The sequence below is a fragment of the Cimex lectularius genome, unplaced genomic scaffold (genome assembly GCF_000648675.2).
Source record: "Cimex lectularius strain Harlan isolate CLEC.00 unplaced genomic scaffold, Clec_2.1 scaffold94, whole genome shotgun sequence".
Classification (NCBI taxonomy): Eukaryota; Metazoa; Arthropoda; class Insecta; order Hemiptera; family Cimicidae; genus Cimex; species Cimex lectularius.
In genome coordinates this window covers 1594908-1618560 of record NW_019392668.1, presented here as the reverse complement: position 1 = coordinate 1618560, position 23653 = coordinate 1594908, and the positions used below count along the sequence as shown (strand labels likewise).

Below are 23653 nucleotides of genomic sequence, written 5' to 3'. Positions count from 1 at the left end.
TGTAAATTTAATGTAAATACTTTTGTGTAAATAAAGCTTTCATTCATTCATATCTGATTTATTAATTTATTTTTTGAAAAATGTAAAATCTTGGGGATTTTGTGTGTACACAAGCATCCTGTCTCTTTTAGGCATAAATTCAATTTTTCATGTGAGTCTAGTGTAATGAAGTACACAGATTTATTGTGATTTTTTAACTGTGAGTAATTTACACCATCGGTGACATGTCAAATTTGTTTTTCTTGGTAGCATTTCTAGCAAGGAGAGGATTAATCCCATCATTTGGGATCCCCCATCCCCTGATATCTGAAATTTTTTGTGGTTTTAAATCCGTTCCTCAAGGTCCCGGGGGTGGTTTCAGCTTTCCTTTTTTTGTGTGAATGAGGAATTTCCGTGAATTCTTCAACAGCTATCTGAGTTGCAAAAGCCTCTATGGTATTTATCGTACGCTCGGCCGCTTTGGGTGTGGGTGTACCTACCTACATTGTATATACCACTGCTGATAGGTAGTTTGGCTTGGATCCAAACTGGTGTTGGTAGATGTAGATGAAGATGTTATAGTCGGGGCATTATATACCGCGCTATTTAAGAGCTATTGTATCCCCCATTCTCTGCCTAAAGCATATCGTTGAGCCCTATTTCATCAAGAAACTTGATTAATAGGCCTGGTTTCAGTTGTTGAAGCTGGTCAAAGCTGCTCTTCTATGGTCACATTGTACATCCCAAAATACTTCCTCCTGCGGGCAAGTGTGACACCATGGTTTGTTAATACGTGTATTGGTGTCTCCTCTGCCTCTTTGAAAAATCTGCATGTGCCGTCTTGGATTATTCCTATGTTCTTTAAGTGTCCATTTAGCTTGCAGTGTCCTGTTAAGAATCCTATTATGATTCGCTGTTTATTCCTGCTTCGTTTGACACATTTCTTTTCTTCCGAAACTTGTTAGGAGATTCTTGAATTGCCTGTATCCAATGAGTGAATTCAATTGTTCCTTCATTTTCTTTTTGTCTTTCTGTCTGAAATACTCATTAATAGTGTGGGTACCTATGCCAAAAAAGGGTTCGGGTCCTACCAGCGGTATAGCAGCCCATTTCCTTGCAAGGGTGTCCGCATTGCTTTCTACTCCCATGTCCTTGGGAACCATCAGAGGCAGACTTTGTTCTGCGTACATAATATGTTTAATTTGATCTGGTGTTGGTAGTACACGGTGTTAGTTGGGGACATTCCCATCACAGACAACTCTCTCAGCGCTGTTATCGTGACTTACGCGATCATTATACCTCCGAATTATTTCCAATTAGGCAATTTTTCTTCGGCAGAAAATTACAGTTAGCGTGATCAGAGCAGCTTAATCGTAGATTTATTCATATAGAACACTGTTTAGTGTAAAACTGAATGGAAATTGATTAGGTAGTCCAAATGAAACGCGAAATCACCAGATTCACTTTACTATTAAAGTGTGTGGTGATTTGTGACCGTCAGTCGATGATTATTCAAAAATCGTGAGATGCGGTCTGGTGTAATGTAGGTTTCAGAAAAACATTTTCTTTATCGTGCCAACGTTTCGAGCTTTATTGAGATCATCTTCAGGGCCTGGGATTTACAAACATTGTTTAAATGTATCAAATACATGTAGGATGTGGAAAAAAGTGAATTTATACAATGCAAAAAAATATTTTTTATATTCAATCAAAGTATTTCTATAAACATAAAACAGCAATATCTCACTGGCACACTCAACACGACACGCAAGGATGGCACACTTACGCAGAAAACAAACACTTTGAATGAGTAGAAATACTACGGACAAAGTAGAAATAGTGAGTACTTTTACTACAGATATTTTTCCTAAATGTATTTGTTAAATTTAAACAATGTTTTTAAATCCCAGGCCCTGAAGATGATCTCAATAAAGATCGAAACGTTGGCACGATAAAGAAAATGTTTTTCTGAAACCTACATCAAACCGGAACGCATCTCACGATTTCTAAATAATCATTTACTATTAAAGATGTTTCCTTTACGGAGTGTAAACACAAGCTGAAAAAATGTTCAAAAATAGCTCTGAACTATACGCTAAATTATTGAAAATAATATTGTTACATGTAACATCATAGTTTTTGTAGCCAATTTTTTAAAAATAGAAAGTACTTTTTTTATATATAAATTAAATTTAACTTTAAATGAAAAAACACAAATTAACGCCGCAAAAACCAGCATGATACTTTTATTTTAAAAGGAGAAGAAAATTTGCAATTAAACTATATTTTTTTTAATCGGTCCGTTTTAAACAAAAGAAGGCTTGTATTTATTATGTAAATTAAAAGGGTGAAATGGATTAGAGGGTGGGTTAGAGGAGAGAGGGATAGTCCTTGGACTTTGGGGTTTTTCTCTTATTCTCACTCGCCCCCTCTTGCTGGGAGATGGGGTCTCCCTCGCTCTCACTCTCTCTCTCTTTCTCTGTCTTAGTGATCAATACTGCCCCCTCCTGAGTCGGCCACACATGTGTTACCATAGTAAAATGTGTGCCAGTTATTGAATTAGGAGAAGGGGACCCAGTTGGGGCCGGGGCTAAGGCCGAGAATCTAATTTGAGACTGAGCCGTCATTTGTTCGAATTAGAGGGCCGGGACCATTACGCTGCCCGGACCCTGCCATTCCCTCCACGGTTAAGGGAATTTGCAATTTTGTTTGAATTATTTCGCCTCGTCTTGCCTTCGGGGAGTTGCTTCAATCGGGCCCGACTCCCATTACCCATCCCGGAATCTTTGAATCAGATCCATCACCCGGAGAGCCTCCCCGAAAGGAATTACTCCCTTTCTTATCTCTTTTCGCATTTCTAACAGTTAATAGATGGAACGGAAAACGTTTTGCCCAATATCGTGCCCACACTCAGTTCTAAGCACTTCTACACTCGTAAATCCATAAACATTTCATCGGTTTGAAGCAATTCCATGAAATCTCAAATGAAATGTATTTAAGATATGCGGTCACTTTGGGTCATAAAATATTTTTTTCTGACTTATCGCCATATTTATTTTTTTTCTCAAGGCAAAACAAACGCAAGCAACGATTCTAGAATAATTTTGATTTAATTTTAAACCTTTTTATACATGGTGTTATTTGATATTTACAACGACAATATTGTATTAAGTAAATAGGCTCATATACATGGAGTCTTTTTTAGAAGGTCCGGCTAAATTTCTGTTGAACTAATGAGGCTATCAAAAAAACAATGTGTTTATTAATTTTTAGTCTAGTTTCAAATTTTTACCTTTTTTAAAGAAAAATTATATAGGACTAGGATCAGTTCAACCTCAAAATTTTAAATACGATCCTGTACATCCTGATACATCATTTGGAAGGATTGTTGCTGAAAACAATGGTGCAATCGGATTATAAATTGGTAAAAATGGCAATATTACGGCAAGAAGTTTGAAAAAAAAAAAAACTGATTTGGTTTGCTATTTATTAATCATATTTTATGTTGCCTGCCTTGTGTAAAGATGCAAATATTTACTCTTTTTAACCACTCTTCACCTCAGAACGGTAGAGTCAGGAGAGATGGATTGACAAGCATGTTCTATCATTTGATGCAGTTCTTCAACTGAGGTTGCTGGGTTATGACTGGCGTAGAAACTCTTTTTAAATGGCCACACAGAAGATAGTCAAGTGGAGTAAAATCGGTGGACCGAGGAAACAGATCTGGTCATGAGGTCCTAACCACCTATCCCGGAAGTGACAATTCAAATAAATTCTTAACTGCAAAGACTTGTGTGCGGGGCATCCATCAAGCTGGAGAATAATTTTTCGTCTTTGTTGCCGAGGAACATTGGCTAATAGTGTTGGTAAAACTTGCCTCAAAAAATTGAAGTACTGAGTTTAGATTATTTTCGTCGAAGTAAACCCCAATTAATTTTTTTCCGGGAAGTTCACAACAACGTTGATCTATGAACCGCCTGATGATGACAAGAGTACGAAATTCTCGGATATTTCTCTGCCAACGTTCGAAAATTTCAACGGTTTAGTATGCCATTAGAGGTGAACTTGGATTCATCAGTCCATAGGATGAAGAATCCACATAAGAACATCTTTAGCCTCCCAAATCGACATTTGCTCAAGGAACGTTAGACGTGTTATAATTCAGAGTCCCGAAGTCCCTGGATAAGATGACAGCAATTCGGCTTAACAACTAGATTGCACGATGCGGAATACCACCACTATCAATAAAGCAGTTGTACATATCAATTCGCTGTTGATCAGAAAAATGTGCTCTTCGGTTCATTTTGAATGGAATACTAGATTTAACGAATAGGTAGTATTGTAAAATTTATTTACATCCGGGAATGAATATTTCCTCTCATAATGCGAGTTTGACAAACAACGACAGAATGTAAACAATAAAGGCAATCAGTGTTTACTTTAGTGAAGAAACAAATTATTTCAATTAACAACGAAACGAACGAAATGCGTTCATTTCAAACTTTTTCCCATAACTTTGTCATTGATTGACCAATTTAAAATCCGATTGCGCAATTGTTTTCAGCGCAAAGGATCCTATAAAATGATATGTCAGGATGTACAAGGTAGTATTTGACATTTTGGGCCTGAACTTATGTACTTTTTCTAAAAAAAAGCCAAATATTTGAAACCATGTGTGATGTTGAGGGACCGTTAGTCAATGATTATTCGGAGATCGTGAGATGCGGTCTGGTGTGACGTAGGTTTTAGAAAAACATTTTTTTTATCATGCCAACGTTTTGATCTTTATTGAGATCATCTTCAGGGCTTAAAGTGTTTGTTTTCTGCGTAATTGTGTCATCCTTTTCTGTCGTGTTGAGAAGACATATATATATATGAATATGTGTATATATATTTGATATTTACAACTACAAATATTCTATTAAGTAAATAGGTTCATATATGCGGAAGTTGTCATTTGAGTCTCTTGTAGAAAGTTGCTCAATGGCAACACTCCTTCACACTGAAACCTCGTCTTCACTCAATGAAAAGATGTCGGGGCCACTTTCGCTTTACTTGTCTTAGAGAGTTTTTTGGTAGTGCTGGAAGTGATAACTAATAGAACATAGTGTGTGATCAGTGAACGATGCAATTTTTTAAAGCGGGTTTTGATAAAGCCATATGCAAACGGGTTGTGTAGGTTGTTATAAATAATACAATTTGAATCATAAAAAGGAACATTTATAATTTGGCGAAGAATTTTAGATTGGATTGATTCGATTCATTGGGAACTGGAATTGGTTGAGCCACTTCACAACCCTACGCCCAGAGATATCTTATCATTGTCTTCTAAATCAAAAGTTTCTTTTAAATTTTTCTCATTTTTTCCGTGATTCAAGTAGTCTTTTTAATAATCGGTTTGTGACTTGACTTCCGTGGTGATTTCGAATCAGTCTTTTATCCATGAAAAGTTCAAAGTAACGGACAAAGCGAGTGGTAGGCAATGAGTTCCGTTTATAATGACTGAAAGCCAGATACACTTAAGCTAGATAAAATTTATCAGCACGCTTTTATATAGGTTTTTATTTATTCTCCAATTTGTGAACAATACTGTTAATGTATGTGTTCAAATTTTAACATATGTAGGAATATACGCAGTGTGTACTGAGTCAGGTATGATTACATGAGGAACAATTGCCCTTCTGTAAAATCTGTCCGTCAGATGAGATCTCAGTATAGGATGGTATGTAGGAGAGAGGATGTTCTTCTGTTTCTAAAGCGAGTCCCGATCGAAGAACTGTTTTACATCTAGAAAGACACCCAAGCAAAGAGGCGATATTGTCAGCAATTCGATGCAATTGTTCAGTTCTCGAGTGAAATTAGCGGAACCCAAACTGGCGATCTAGATTACTAACAGAATTAATAAATAAAAATAATATAATTTAATTCAATTATAGAAAATATACGTCGGAAAAGTAGTTTTCCTAAAATTTTAGCAAGGATGGAAAGAAAACTGATGGATCTATAAGAACTAGGAAAGTTAGAAGGTTTATTTGGCTTGTGAACCATATTAATTAACGAGAACTTCCATTGCAATGGTAAATTCGTGGTCCTTAGTACAGCTATGTAAAATACGGTATGCCTCTGTAGGGCAAAATTTGTAACATTTGTGATGGAATTAGATCATAACCTGCAGGTTTTCGAGGAGGTACTAATTTTTATATGTCGGAAAAGTCGAAAAATAAAATTAATTAGATGAGAGGGATTCATCGACAACTGTATTCAAATAACACAGTTCCTTGCTTGCTCGATGTGTCCCACATACTGGAAACTTGCCATGCCGTGGCTCCCTACAGGGAGCGTGTAGGCATGCCATCTAATCTGAAGATGGTACTCGAGAACTGCAGCGAGTTTCAGGGTCCCCTGTTCCGCTTTTTAGGGGAAATTTTTTTTTTTTATTGTATATAATATGTCTTATGTGTTGTGTGTCTATATGTTTTATCTGAGTGCATGTGTTTATTAGCGTGAATGACGAGGGGTGAGGGTGAAATATAACATCATCATCGCCCCTCGAACGTTGAGAGCGTATGAGTGTGTGTTCGGGGACGATGGCGGAATATTTATAAAAGTACTCCACTGACCAAACGGAATGAGTGTATAGTATGGATGAATTTATTTGTATGAATGTATTGACTTAGTTGGGGGCTGAAATGACCTAGATGTCGGAAGCCCCAGTCAAAAAAAACAAACAAAAAAACCAGTTCCTTGGTTCAAAAATGTTTGTTATTTTAACTATTGTAAACATTAGATGACATCGGTTATTCACAAAACATAAGAATTGACTATGGGAAATCACATTTAACAAAAAACCCACAAATTAACTGTACTAATTACTTAAGGCAATTTCAATAATGAAATGCAACCAATCCACGAATATTCTATATTCTTCTTGTGCCTTTCGGCCCATTTGGTGTGGATATGTCTACCACTAACTTCACACTTTTTGACCATTCGCATTGATAATTCTCATATGGATGCCGTTTCGGTACTCGTGGCTTTTACCTATCTCAATCGGTTCTGGAACCAAAGTGTTAAACTTACCCCGCCTCATCTGCACATTCGTCGCCCTTCAGCAAGCCTACATGTCCTGGTATTCAGAAGACTATCACAGTTTTTTCTAGGCGATCCTAGGTAGGTGTGCAGCGGTGTACAGCTAGATCGACCCGGACGTTATACGGAGGTTATCCAGCTCATGTACCGTCCTTACTGTTAGTTGAAGCATTCGAGTATTGTAAGTAGATATTTGTAAAAAGTTCAAATTCGTGAAGAAGACGATATATTCCTCGAAAGCTTGATAAAGAAACAGTCTATCTATAAAAATTTGCCTTCTCCCAAATGTGTGGTGATTAGTGACCGTTAGTCGATGATTATTCGGATATCGTTAGATGCGGTCTGGTGTGAGGTAGGTTTCAGAAAAACATTTTCTTTATCGTGCCAACGTTTCGAGCTTTATTGAGATCATCTTCAGGGCCTGGGATTTACAAACATTGTTTATTATTGTTAATTATTATTTACAAACATTGTTTATTATTATGTATCAAATACATGTAGGATGTGGAAAAAAGTGAATTTATACAATGCAAAAAAATATTTTTTATATTCAATCAAAGTATTTCTATAAACATAAAACAGCAATATCTCACTGGCACACTCAACACGACACGCAAGGATGGCACACTTACGCAAAAAACAAACACTTTGAATGAGTAGAAATACTACGGACAAAGTAGAAATAGTGAGTACTTTTACTACAGATATTTTTCCTAAATGTATTTGTTAAATTTAAACAATGTTTTTAAATCCCAGGCCCTGAAGATGATCTCAATAAAGATCGAAACGTTGGCACGATAAAGAAAATGTTTTTCTGAAACCTACATCACACCAGACCCCATCTCACGATTTCCAAATAATCTTCTTCCAAATTTTTTAAATATATAATTATATTATTAAGGCTAATATCAATCACATCAAGATAATCGTTTACTCCTTGTAATGATAATTACATACGTGCAAAAGAAAATATTCAAAATATTGTAGTTTTGAGGTTGAGCTAACTTTTTTGGACATTAAATTAGTTAGTATTTAGTTCATTACTTTTGGTTTACTCAAATGCTTTCATTATTTTATAACTTATGTTCTGAGTTCCTATCGTTACTAAAGAGGTTTCTTCGAAAACAAAAACATGGCAAAGTAAACAGTCTTAAGGTTCTTGTGGGCGAGATGATCAACCTGCAACTAAAATAAAACTTCGGTAGTTAAAGGTGTAACACTGAAGAAGATGAGAAGCCGAAACGCGTCTGACAGATCAAAATTAGCGAACTATGGAGGTAAAAAATTACAGGTAAAGGATCTATACTTAAATTAAACACTTAAACTGTATGTTTTGTGTAACATGGCAGGTTCGTGTGACTTAGGGTCTATAATTACGTAAATTTGGTCAATAATTTGTACAGGTTATGTTTGAAACCCTTGTGAGGAGGCTGAAAATCGATAAAGCAATTTCAAAGGAGCTCTACGAATTTTTGTCACGTGTTCATTAGCGTAGAGCCCTTCTTTAATTAACCTGGGTAATACGACAGGGATCTCCCTTAATTGACTGAGGTATGCTCGGCCGCCGACATCCTACCCCTGAAACCCCCGCCCTTAATACTTCTTCATTCTTTGCTAATGTATCAAAGAAACGCTGCTTTGAACGTCTCGGATCCAATAAGCTTGTAATTAAATGGACGGGCCGATCCCTCTTGGGCGCAAAAGGCAATAATTATGAAGAGGGGCAAAATGGTCCGAATGGTAGCGACGTTTTGAACATTTATTAACTGCCGCATCTGTTTCGCTCCGTTGTCGGGGGTGGCTAACCCAAATTGTCGGAATCGGAACCCCTACGGGGGGAAAGGTGGCAGCGTTGTAAAAAACATCGAATTCCAAAGAAAGTCAATTATTTTTCTCACTTCCCCTAACAGAATGCCGGCAAATTTAGCATAGCACACAAATCAGGATAATGTAATAAGCTATAATGAAACTAATGTAATCGCAGTTACACGTTTATTAGTTGATTTTGAGAGATCCACGGGAGATCTGCGATGTGACGAACCATAAGTTTGAGTTTGAGATAATTTTGGTCTGCATATTTTCCATTTTTGCCCAGTGAACTTTGCATATCTGATAAATGATGGAGTGAGTGTGGTGTTCAATCCTTTTTAAAAAGATAGTTCCTACCCACAGTAAGTTGTTTTGCAACGATCCGGATTTCGAGCCTTTTAGCTCATCATCAGGTTGAAGGATTTATACAACCACGTCTCTCGACATGAATTGCCAAAATGAACCCGCTGATACCTCCGCCAACACGACGTTCCAATTAGCAGCTGATTTTTTTCAATGACGCTCAATTTGAACGTGCGAAATGCGGAAATTATAACACAAATAAATATTATACTAGTAAATACTTAATATTATTAAATTACTATAAAAATAATAACAATTAAACTAGTCAGTTTAATTATTTGGATGTTTGATATTATTTATGTACATATTTAAAATGATTCAGGCAAGAGTTCTTTTACTCTTGTTTTTATTTCTCTACCGCTTTGTCCTATATATTTAATATAACAATCATTACAATTGATGACATAGTCCTGACAGCCAGGGGAAAATTCGAGGAAACCCTCTGCGATATAATCCAAGAGGGACTGAAAATCGCAGAAGAATGGTGTAAAAGTGCAGGCTTCGGGATCAATCCAAACAAAACAACTATAGTCACTTTTACACGGAAAAGAAAGCTATATCACATGAAAGAAATCAAACTCAACAACACTGTGATAGAAATCAAAAGTGAAGTCAAATATCTGGGCATCACACTAGATAAAACACTAACGTTTAAGAAACATATCAGCTCTATCATTACAAAGGCGACACGAGCTCTGATGGTGTGCAGAAGAATGGCAGGAAGAAACTGGGGATGTAGACCAGAAACCCTGTTATGGATGTACACCATGATAGTAAGACCTTTACTTACATACGGAGCTATAGCATGGGCTGATAAAGCGGAACAAACAACCAAAAGGAAAGAACTCTCAAAAATACAGAGACTTGCATGCATCTGCATAACGGGAGCAATGAGAACATGTCCTACAATTAACATGGAAAAGATATTGGGACTAATTCCCCTGCATCACATGGTAGAAAGGACACACAGAAAACCATAATCAACTTCATTAGAGAGAAACCTCCAACAGGAATAAAACTGAAATGGAGAGACAGAAACAAACTGTGGAAAAACCATCCATCACTCATGGCTCCAAGAGATGACATGAACAGGAGGTTTGAATTTAACCAAAAATTCCGAATACATCTGGGCACCAAAAAGGAATGGGAAAGAAAGGGAAATAACTCTCTCAAAAATGGCACCATCCTTTGGTACACAGATGGATCTGGAACGCAGGAAGGTACGGGGGCAGGAGTGTTTGGACCCGGAACCAAATACTCAGAACCCATGGGAAAGCACACCAGTATCTTCCAAGCTGAGATTCACGCAATTGAAAGATGTATCCAATTCAATCTAAATAGAGGATACAAAAACAAGAATATAGCTATCATGTCAGATAGCCGAGCAGCCATCAAAGCACTAAGCTCAAATATCATTAGTTCAAGGATGGTGTTGAACTGCAAAACCAAACTAAACATACTAGGTTCGCAGAATAAAGTCAGCCTCTGCTGGGTCCCAGGACACATGGGAGTAGAAGGTAATGAGAAAGCGGACACCCTGGCAAGAAAAGGGGCTGCCACACCGCTAATAGGACCTGAACCCTTCTGTGGAATAGGAACACACACTATTAACGAATACCTCAGACAGAAGGATAAAAAGAGAAATGAGCGAACTTTGGAATTCACTTATTGGACACAGACAATCCAAGAATCTTCTAACCAACTTTGGCAAGAAAGAAACCACAGAATGTGTCAAAGGAAGCAGGAACAGACTGCGAATCCTAACAGGATTCCTGACAGGACACTGTAGATTAAATGGACATCTAAAGAAAATTGGAATAATCCAAGATGGCACATGTAGATTCTGCAAAGAAGCAGAAGAGACAACAACACACTTACTAACAAACTGCGGAGCTACACTAGCCCGCAGGAGGAAGTGTTTTGGGATGAACAATGTGACCATAGAAGAACTACAACCACTGAAACCGGGCCTATTAATCAAGTTTCTTGATGAAATAGGACTCACCGATGTGCTTTAGGCAGAGCACAGGGGATACAATAGCTCTCAAAGGGCGCAGTATACCATACCCTGAAATATTACATCTACATCTACATCTACATTTGAGTTGGTAAACCTCGCTTTTTGCCAAGTTGTCTACTTTGTCTTTAGGTTTTGAGAGGATGTTTTTAAGTGAACCCGTACTTCTAAAAGCTATTCTAAAACCTTCTCGTTTAAAAATTTTACTAACTTTTTCCGATAATTCACCAATGTATGGCAAACAACGGAAACCTACTGATTCATTTGTGGTGGGGTGACTGAGTCCTAGTGTTGATTCGTTTAAATTTAATTTTTTTATTCTTTTAACTAGCAACCTATCAATAAATATTTCTTGATACCCGTTGTTTTTTGCTAAGGTTTTAATAGTGTTTAATTCTTCTTTATAGTTATCAGGTATTTCACTTAAAAACATCCCTACAAAACCTAAAGACAAAGTAGACAACTTGGCAAAAAGCGGGGTTTACCAACTCAATTTTAATGATTGTGATATTAAATATATAGGACAAAGCGGTAGAGAAATAAAAACAAGAGTAAAAGAACACTTGCCTAAATCGAGCAAATTTTCAGAATTTAAGGACCATCTAAAAAAAAACATAATTTCAATTCAAATCTAAATACAAGAGTGTTAAATAGTTTCAACAAAAGGAAAGAATTAGATTGGTTTGAGAAATTTGAAATTAAAAAATTTAAAATTGAACATGGAGATAAATGCATTAATAAATAATATAACAGATTTTGATGTACCTCCCATTAATTTAATAAAATTAAGTATTTACCATTATAATATTTATTTGTGTTATAATTTCCGAGTTTCGCACATTCAAATTGAGCGCCATTAAAAAATCAGCTGCTAATTGCAACGTCGCGTTGGCGGAGGTCTCAGCGGGTTCACTTTAGCAATTCATGTCGAGAGACGTGGTTGTAGAAGTCCTTCAACCTGATGATGAGATAAAAGGCTCGAAATCCGGATCGTTGCAAAACAACTTACTGTGAGTAGGAACTGTCTTTTTAAAAAGGATTTGCATATCTGTGCAAAATATTGATGGATTTTAATACCCTTTCGTAACGAACGTGATCCAATTGAGCCTACTGTTACCAAGATAAATGGGCATGCTGATGTTTTCTAGCTGTTGATGAGCTAGGAAGAGTGACGCGTCTTCCAATTTTCTCTTCTTCGTGACCTAGAGTTACAGTAGGACAAAATATGAATTAACAATTCCTTCTATATACATGTTTGTATATTATATTTTTTTTTACGAGGGTTCGCAACAGCAGAGGTCATATACACCCTCAGGGTACCAGTGTTTTTATATGTCGGGTTCGAACGCAGGGCGACTGGATTCGAACCCAGGACCGTTACCTTACAGTGATGAGCGCCGTGACAACGCCTAAACCGTTGCGGCCACCGACCCTCATTTTCTTTTCTTGTTCAATAATAAATTAAAACTGAATCAAAATATATTTGGTATCGATATGATACTTGTATGTATGTATGTATGTAGTATGTATGGTATGATACTAGTCTATGAAAAATATAAGAAGAAAAGTGTAAAACTGCACGAAACGATCACAAACTGATCAATAATACATCAAAATGAGGGTATGGTATCGTTTTATTTTAAAATAAATTAGAAAATCTCTATAACAAATTTAGTTAGCTGTAACGATTACTTTTGATTTTTTTTCTGGAATCCATTTAATAAGAAATTCTTTTAGGGCTTCAAAATAAATGTGCCAAGGGGTTGATGGAGGGGGGGTTATCTTGGTATTTGCGTATTTAGTGCGTCAGGAAGGGTGATTGGCCTGCATTGCCTCCCTATCTAATCCAGGAGGGGCGGTTAACCGGGCTAGGAATGAAAATTGCAAAAGCCCACCCTTCCTTGAGACAAAAAAAAAGAAAAGAGAAAGAAACGGGATTGGTCGCGGGGGTGGAAGGAGTCGGAATCAAAACTATAAAAGAGCTTTTCACGGAAGGCTATTTCCTTTGTTTTATTCCACCCCTTTTCCCGCCGCCCACCCCCATTTTCTGCCGGTGGCCCGAATCGCTAAATGCTGCAGGTTCCAATTGGATAATGATGTTGAGCGGCGTGATATCCAGCACATCTGGCCGACTATTTACAGTCACAAACCTCTCTCTAATTACCTCAGGCTTATGCCTATTGGACCGCGTACATTAATTACACACTCACGAACATGCTTGCCCTTTTCCAGGTATATTTACTGCCTCTACCCCTCCACGTACCCTTTGAACCCTATATTTCCCCATAATTATTTGCTCGGCGTTTCCATTCTGCCATTATTTCCACACTGAACGTATGTTGATACCTATGTTAATAGCAGTAATTTTCACATCAACCTCCCCCAATAATACATGCTTCAACACTTACAAATCACGATGAAAAATATGCCTGAAGTAAGATTAATAATCAGAAAATGATCAATTGAAACTTTCCACACGACGTCAATGGATGTTTTTAACATTTGAATTGCCTTGCAGAATGGCTTGTACACAAAGGTAGTAAATATAAAACAAAAATTTCTTTTCAAGTCAATATAGGCAGTGACTATTCGGTGATCGTGAGATGCGGACTGGTATGACGTAGGTTTTAAAAAACAAATTTCTTCATCCTGCCAACGTTTCGTTCTTTATTTAGATCCCTTCAGGACTCAAAGTGAGTGTTTTCTGTGTAGATGAGTCACGGTTGTGTGTCGTGTTGGGAGTGCTGAGCACACCCAACCGAGACTCATCTACACAGAAAACACACTTTGAGCCCTGAACATGATCTAAACGTTGGTGCAGATGTTCCCATCCTTACTCATGGGTGTTGAGACCCATGAGGATCTTTAACGTCCGGACTTATCCCCGGGGGGACATCTCAGACGCCCAGTGTTCTCAAAGAGAACACCAGGAAGATTTTACATGCAAGGACTTGTCACATCCCTTGGCGAGCGAGATAGTGGAATGCTAACCAAGTGCAGAAGTTCCCTAAAAGGGCACATCCATACGTGTGCCTTGAAAAAAGCAGTTTCGTGGTTTCCGACATGGCCTTTCAGCCGTGACCTTCACTACCCCCGGAGAAGTAGAGGTGGCACCCTATCTCCGGGTCCGGTTGGCCGTTACCCTTTTGTTTACAAACCACGACCACCACGAGTCCAATCTCAATTAGGAAAGCCGCTTTGATACCTACCTCTCTTCCGTGGTTTAGTATAATCTTTAAGGTGGTACTGATCGCCCACCCAGGAGTTCATACCAACCCTCTACTGATGCACCCATGCCTTAGGGTTGCGGGTTCAGTAACCCAGGAAGCCTCTGCCAAAGAAGACGGGGTAAGGAAAGGAAAGGAAAATCAGGAAAGGAAGGGTATAGGAAGGTAAGGTGAAAAATTTGCCTCCATCATTGGTTACTTCCAGGCACTAGGGTTATGGTCGGACTTTGCCTGGGCTCACAAAGAAGGTGCCCCTGTGAGTAGAAATAAGCCGAAACGTTTGTACAATAAAGAAAATGTTTTTATAAACCTACATCACACAAGAACACATCTCACGATCTCCAAATAATAGAAATAAATGTATGATATTCTCCAGGTACATCTTCAGTGACGTTCACATCATGAATACGAGTTTTTCTGTTCGCGTTGAATGCAAGCTGCTGCCATTTCTTCCATGTCTTCCTCATATAGTTCCTCATCCATTTCGCGAAAACTACTGTGACTGACAACTTGGATTTAGATGGCGTTGTGTCACGTGGCGTCACGTTCCGTCAGGTATGTTCCCCGCTATAGCTATCGTTTCAACTAATGCTATTGTATTATCAACAATGGTTATTGTGTTTGTTTATGTCAAAAAATACCATTTTTATTTTTTATATTCGATTTTTCAATAGAATTGTATATAAGGTAATGTATGCAATATTAACATATTATACGGACGAAATTTTTGCTAGGAAAAATGGAATTCTTAAAGAACTGAAACATAATCAAAAACACACCACTAACATTTTTCTACAAAACGAATTTCTTTCGGTTGTATGTTAATCGACCATGCTAAAGGTGTAGATTAGATAATCCGGTTATTTTTGGAGTTTGTTTTTTAAATTTAAGGATTCTCATTAAAGTTGGAGAACGGCGTCGGAGGGAATTGGAGGGTCGACGTGGCCGGGAGATTAAACGAAACTTGAATGAAATATTATTGGAATTCTTGGTGAGTGGGCTGTGGAATCCTAGTGACAAATAGGCTGGGGCTCGGTGGAGGGAAGTGAGTTAGTGTCGGAGCTTTGTCTTGTGTCAGGCACACTTACTAATGCCAGCAGAGCACCGCAAAACACTTATTGCTCCAACACTTGACCCGAACCTTCTGAGTAGCATCTCCTCCCGGGATAAATGTTTAAACCTAGCTCAACCGACCTGTTCGAACCTGTTACGTGTTTAAACTCGGCAACCCGCTGGGGTGGGTGAACAAGCACTAAAACAAAAACTCAACTTTCACTTTGAATATTTACTGAAATGAAAACAATTCTAAGGGCGAGTTGTAAGATCATACAAAACAGTAGGTTCTCATTCGAAACGGTAAAACTGGTAAAATGAATATATCGATTTTGTTTTCGGTTAAAAGGATCCCTGAGTACGAGCTCACCCCCTTTCAGAAATGACTGCAATTTGAAGGTTATAAGCACGAAGAAACTCACTTCCCTATAAAACAAATAAGAAAATGAAAAGAACTAGAAATACGTAGAACTCTAGTAATAATTGCCGTAATGGGCTATATTCTAGTTTTTACAGATTTAAAAGATAATTGAAATACCTTCAATCACTAGGAATAATTTAGGTTGAATTTTTAAAAATGGACTACATCTGCACTTTTTGTACAGCTAAATACATGGCAACATCGAAGTTATACAGACAATAAATGGTATTTTCCTCATTAAGGCTTTACGGTTTTTTTAGATGATTAATTTTCTTTTTGCAATTTGATCTGTTCGTGGCAAATATCGCGAATTATTTGTCTAATTGTCTAATTTTCCCCCCAAATGCTGCTAATCTAAAATTCTCATCTTTGTAATACTAACCTAGCTCTGATACCACCTCACAGTCCTTGTTTTGTCTAGTCCTGCGTCCTGTCCTTTCGCTTGCTGTTCGCTTTCGTATCGCTTCCATGCATTCGACTAGTTAATTAGCTTCGAACAGTTATTTTACTTCCGTTTTTTTCTTATTTTCAAGTTGTTTCAAATAATTTCTATTTTATGCCTCCTGCATCCTTATTGCGACACATTATCCAGGGTTCGGACGGAGCCCAGAAGGTAATTAATATACTGAAATTCTGTTTTACCTTTGGCCAGATTTATTACAGGTTTTCGCTATAAAACTGCCCCCCACCTTGGTTATTGAGAAAATTAGGAAAATCCTTAACAAGTTAGAACCTTTTTTTATTGTATTGCGGCCGACTGAGCGCACACAAATTAAATGGTCCTCCGGGTCCACCAAGTTTTAGTTATAATAATTTTCCATCACCGTAGAAATATTGTAAACAAAACTTGGTCATCCGGCCCGGAGGACCACGATCCTCACCAATTTACCTTCCTGACCAATCTTCGTCTGCTTATCCTCGCTTTTAATATGTCTGACACATTTAGAGTATTCGTCGGACTGACAAAACAAGCAAGCAGGAAAATCGGAGAGTTAATTGTTAATTGAATTGTTGTTCAAGTAAATGGTTGAAGTTAATGTTCATATTCTTCCAGATTTAAACATCATATGTAACAAATATAACAATTTTTTCATTAACCAGAGATAATAGTCATAGTAAATAGTCCCTTCTGACAAATAAAACAAGCGTTAATAGACGAAAGATTATTATTATTACAAGGACTTAATATAATAACAAGACTTAACTAAATTTTCTTTTAATCAGTGAATCTGGTGGATTAGGTCTGTTTTTTCAATCTCATTTCGGTCATTCTTTGTGATCGTCGCTCCTTTTCCCTTTTAATTGGTATAGTTTTTTGACTGGAATGAAAAATGTATGTGAGCTGTTGTTAATTTGTGTATTTATGAGTGTTTTAGTGTTAAATATCTGTTTAATTTGTTATGACCAGACAAGATGGAGTTTCTTGTCAAAAAGAACCTAATTGCTACTTTGCTTTTATTAACTCTTCCCCTAATATCAGATCTAAGAGTATATTGTTTGGAAGTATCACCCCGAGCTATTTTATAGTGCCAGATCAGAGCACTGAAGACGGCCTGAGATGAGAGAACAGAATAGTTTTTATTTGGTGGATTCTTATCTTTATTTTTTGTAGAGCCTGTTTTCTGTAGGACCGAACAAGAGTGTTGGGGTGAGAAAGAGTTTACTGTGGAACTTGGAAAACCTTTGGGGGATAAACTTTTAGACAAATTGGACAGAATGTTGTGAAAAATATTATTAGTACATAATACGGACCATTTTCAATTTATCAACGCTTTGGTTGAAAGAATTGAAAAGGTTGTAGTTGGTTTGTTGACTGTTAGTTTGTTTTTCGTCCATAACTTGGATTATCGTTCCATTAGTTTGTAAAGTAGGATGGTAGTCGGTTTCGGTTCCAGTTGCATTTGTCAATGTTAATCTACGCACTAAGATTTGAGTATGGTTACATTGGCGTATGAAATAATATAACCGGAATTTGGCTTCAAAGTTTGGCCTTATATGAAAGTTAGTAAAAATTTTTAAACAAGAAAGGTTTTACAATAGCTTTTGGGAGTACGGGTTCCCTTAAAAACATCCTCTCAAAACATAAAGACAATGTACACAACTTGGCAAAAAGCGGGGTTTACCAACTTAATTTAAATGATTGCGACATTAAATATATAGGACAAAGCGGTAGAGAAATAAAAACGAGAGTAAAAAAAAACACTTGCCTAAATCGAACAAATTAAAATAACAACAAACAAACAAAACATAATTTCAATTCAAATTTAAATACAACAATGTTACATAGTTTGAACAAATGGAGAGAACTAGACTGGTTTGAGAAATTTGAAATTAAAAAATTTAAAATTGAACATGGAGATAAGTGCATTAATAATATAATAGATTTTAATCTACCTCCTATTTTAAATATGTACATAAATAATATTAAACGTCCAAATAATTAAATTATTTATTTTAATTGTTGTTATTTTTATAATAATTTAATAATATTAAGGTATTATTCTAATTTTTTATCTTTTATCTTTAATCACTAATTTATATTTAATTTCTTACGGTATTTATCATTATAATATTTACTTGTGTTATAATTCCCGCTTTTCGCACGTTCAAATTGAGCGCCATTTGAAAAACCAGCTTCTCATTGGAAGTAGCGTTGGCGGGGGTATCGGCGAGTTCTGTTTTGCAATTCATGTCAAGAGAGGTGGTTGCAGAAATCTTTCAACCTGATGATGAGCTACGGGCTCGAAATCCAGATCGTTGGAAAACCACTTACTGTGAGTAGGAACTATATTTTTTAAAAACAGGATTGACCACTGCTCTCACTCCATCATTCATCATTTCTATGGTGTTATCTATGCTATCTTTGAGTCTGATTCCGCAATTGCTTCGGAAAAGCTCGGCACACTGTTACAAATAGACGAATAGCGTAAATTCTAGCATTTTAAGATAAATGAAAAAGTCCCCTTCTCATACAGTATTCCATAACACTGCTATGCCAAAAATTGACTGTGTTCGCTACCTTGTGTTCTTCTATCTCGAATCTCGTCTAACCTGGAACCGAAATACATGAACTAAATAGACAATAATTAAATAAATCATTCGAATTACTGTACAAATTATTATCATTACACGTATCAACAAAATATGAACTAAGACTTCGTAAGACACTACCGAAAGCATTTGGCTATACATTGGGGCATCGCTAAACTTTCAATATCCAACGAATACAGTTCTTTCAATGCAACGTCCTCAGTCCGTTGCCAACGCTCTTTGCAACGTTTACAAAACTACCTTTCACAATGGCATCCAAATATCCTTCTTTAAAACCCCTATCCCAACTTTTTCCACATTCCATGAAAAACTATCCTTACGTATTAACATATTAGCTTGATATATGTGCAACATTGTAATGGGCTTATTGTTTTGACAGGTAGGATTTGTGATAAAACAAATTTTATTTTTCGGGATAATACATGCCTTTGAAAAGCCTATTTCGTTCTTTGGAGAAGACGTCCGAAAACACGAATGTAATTCGACTATAGGGTGATGGGTGCGTCTGTCCCTAAAGGGAGATAAGGACCCAGGAAGAGTGTTAAATCTATTCGGCATGAATGTAGCAAAATCAAACGGCCAGAATGTTACTGTATTGAAAAACTGTAACTTCAGCCTCTTTCCACTACTCGGTGGATGTTGATCTCGGGCAGGAAACAGAGTCTCTGGGCATTTTGGTCTTCTCTAGCTAGTGGTTACCACCTGTGCCATGCAAGTAATTTCATAAATTTCAATAGAAGTCTGTTGAACAACACGATCTCTTCAGCTACACCCCATGTTTTATGTGTGTTTAAATAAATAACTATTATTCTTTCAATATCGTCGACGGATACACCCCAGTTCATATTATTATATTTGCACGATAATTTCATTTAAAATACATTTATATTAAATCGCTTTTATTCTTCTTTCATTGAACCCTTCACCAATCAATCAATTGTAATACAATATGAAAGGTAATACTTTTTTATTCTTATATTACCCATTCCTACAACCCAGAAAGGCGACTGAAGCGGAGACATGGGACCTCCTTACGAATAGTACGCAATTTACTAATCAGAAAGCTGGACGAGCAACAATCAGCAAACAAAGCTCCCCTCAGGATGTACGGAAATAATACTGTATCACATGCCATAATCTAATTAATTTGTACATATGGTAATTAATAAATACATTTTTTTTAAACTGTGAAGTAACGTGGACGCACTGCTTTTATTGTTCTTCTTTGTCTACACCATTCTGATATATATGAATGTGGTTCTTCCAAAGAAGTTACATTGTATTTACCTATATAGTTTACTGAAAAAAGCTACATATGTTTTAATGCTAGGTGACTGCATTTAAGTAATTTTGTAGGACGTATGCTGGAGTTCAACAGCCAAGTAAGCTTTTACGGTCGGAAAACTTTTTTGTATCCTACTTTCTAGATATATGAATCGATGGAGCCAACACCCTTCGGGTCTTTTGGACTCCCACGTGGTCTTTGGTACAGTTTAATCTAAGTCTACCATTTCTGGTTGTTTGCAGGGTCCATAGTATCAGTATGTCATATGTCCTCTGGCAATGAATAATGGTTTATTCAAATTCTTCGTGCGATACAATTCTATTTTGTTGCCAGTCTATATAACACAGAATCCAACGTACATGAAGTTGGCATTTCTGTAGTGTAAAGGTTTTAGAAGAGAATCCTGGATTTCTGAATCGAAGGAACCATTAGAGTTCTTCTGCCAAATCATTGAAAAGTGATCTGCCACTTCGTGTCTTTTGGCTCTTGCGTGGTCTTTGGTTCAGTTTATTCTACCATTTTTGGTTTTTTGCAGTGTCCATACTATCAATATGTCTTAACTTCTCTGGCAATGAATAATGGTTTATTCCAAGTCTTCATTTCATCCAATGCTACTTAGGTAGTCCATATATCGAAGGATCCAACTTAGATGTAGTTGGGACTTCGGCAGTATAAAGGTTTCAGAAGAGTACTCTACTTTCTGGATTTCTGAATCGATATAAAAGTTAGAATGCTTCCGCTAAATATTTGAAAAATATCTGCACACTTCAAGATTTTTGGCTCCTGAGTGGTCTTTGATTATATTTATTCTGTCTACTTTTCTGACTGTTTATACTTTATAGTGTCCATAGTACCAGTAATTCCTCTTCCAATCAATAATTGTTTATCCCGATTCTTCATTTGATCCAATACTTCTTTTCTGGCAGTCCATATAAAGTTCAAGCGTAGACGCAGTTGGGGCTTCTGCAGTGTAAAGATTTTAGAAAATTGGTCCAAACCCACTACATTGCGGTACTCCGGCTTTACCGAATGAAGTAAGATAGATAGTACTTATACCGTTCGGGTATGTCATTTTGGTGGTATTGCAAAATTCACCCAGTAGAACAAAATTGCATTCAAAAAGATTCTGTCAACACTGGTATGTGTGTTTCCTTGGTTTATCAAATTCCCTTCACTATTTCCATCGATCAAAAACAACTTTTAATAATCGTTAAATTTGTTGAATTGAGGAAACCTGTGCCGAAACAATTAGCAGGATCGTGTGCATCGGTGGGAAGCTAATACTGATTGATGAAAGCAGCGCGGCAGCGTAATCCGTCAGCATTCTTATATTAGGCTCGGGGATATTAATCTAAATTAGCGTATGTAATAAAAGTGAACGAGGGTGAATGATGATGGTAAGTCTTGACGTCTGGTTTCTTAGCGAGGAAATTGGGGTAATCTTGACCCGCCTCCACATCCCCGATTTAATCAGAACCCCTCGATCCACCCCTTCCAAGTTTGTCACTCTATCAATATCGTTTACCGCTTTGTTGACGTTATTCACTGTGGACTATGAGCCTCTAACGAAGGAAACATATTTATTCAGAGATTCATTATAAAACAAAGAAAATATTCGGTAGGGGTATTCACGATGTTTGTTAAACGTTAACTCGAGTTAACTGGAATAGAGAAACATCCAGTAAGATCGTGAATGCCACCTTCTTTCCTTAGCATGTTAAATGTTAATTTTTTCAGTTAATTAATCTTTTTATGGAAGGTTTTGGTTGAAATGAAAAAGCTAGTGTCACGAGCGGGATTCGAACCCACGACCTTCGGCTCAAAACGCCGCTGCTCTCACCGCTTGAGCTATCGTGACTTCGATCCACTAGGGCACCAACTCCCCATCTCAACCTACTTTTCGAATTTTCCCTCCTTTTTGTCATTTTTTAAATGTCGTGAAATCAGGATTCGATTCTCGGCGACAGATGAAATGGCCACAGAGATTTAGTGAAGAAATACTTCTTTTTACTTATTAAATCTATTTACTTTCGTCATCCGATTGACCAAATGACTTCTTTCAGTTAATTAATCTGTATGTATGATATTGGTTGAAATGAAAAAGTTAGTGTCACCGGCGGGATTCGAACCACGTCCTTTAACCGCTTGAGTACGAGACGAAGGTTGTGGGCTCGAATCCCCCTCGGGCCACTAACTTTTTCATCTCAACCAAGACCTTACATAAAAAGAATAATTAATTGATTGAATATCAATATCAACTATCATTAAAGTGAGAAAATGTTGATGAAAGTAAGATTCTGGTATTTAATTTTGAATACACGTACACATAAACATTGTCATAATCATTGTGTTAACAGAGAAAACGATTTTAAAACATTATGGACAAAATATCGGTTAGAAATTAAATAACGTGTGGAAATAGGGTGAAAAGCTATAGGAATAGTTTTCGAAAAAAAAGCGATTGTTTCTCAAATAGACCACATCCTCCGGAACAGCGTAAAATCATCTTGAGCCGGTGATTATGTTATTAAAATGTTGGTTGCGGGTCTGCCGGTAATGGTTGAGGTGGAAGGTGGTAGCGGAGGACACCGCATAGCAACACCACAACCACGGCTGACCACAACACCCGCCTTTCCACTAAAACCATTATGTCTCAAACATTTTGCACTACTACATATTTAATTTCTATCTTACAATGACAAACAATTAATAACGTCTATGAATCATCTATGGTGTAATTTCCGGTGTTAAGTTTTAACGTATTTGTAGTTTGTTTTTATTGGTGGCGGACGCTGTACTTTATTTTTTACGACTTTCTTATTTTTTAATATAAGTTTAGAAGAATTTTTTTAAATATAACTTACACTTTTTTGCCACTTTTGTGCCATATTTACGCACATATTAATGTTTAAAAAATAACACGTTTACTAATTGTTTCTAGTCTAACAAAATTTGTTAACTAGGAATGTTCAATAGCAGATTTAAAAAGAAAAAAGATGTATCATGATACTGTAGCAATTGATCCCTAATTAAAGAAAATTATTATCTGGCTGAAAAAAACACGAAAAGATTTATTATTTTCAATTTATTCTAAATTTTGGGAAGTAAGCAAAAGACCTAAGAAAGAACGCATCTTTTTCTACTTTTTCTACAATGGCTTTTACATAATTATTTTTTACCCAACATTTTGTAATTATCGCACAATAGCTTAACTAGTAATATAGATGGAACATTGTTTTATTACTGATTTTATTACTGATACGGTTGGCGTCCCATACCGATCCATATGAGTACGGTTTCGGTACTTTTCTTTCAATACCAAGTACTTTGGTGTCGATATTTCTTATTCGGTACCGGTA

General features: G+C 36.8%; 1 non-coding gene across 1 annotated transcript; it reads right to left on the bottom strand.

Annotated features, from left to right (window-relative positions):
• Positions 1 to 22078: 22078 nt before the first annotated feature.
• Positions 22079 to 22152, bottom strand: Trnak-uuu. The gene has a single exon. It is a non-coding gene; the product is annotated as a tRNA-Lys (tRNA).
• Between the last annotated feature and the right edge of the window lie 1501 nt (positions 22153 to 23653).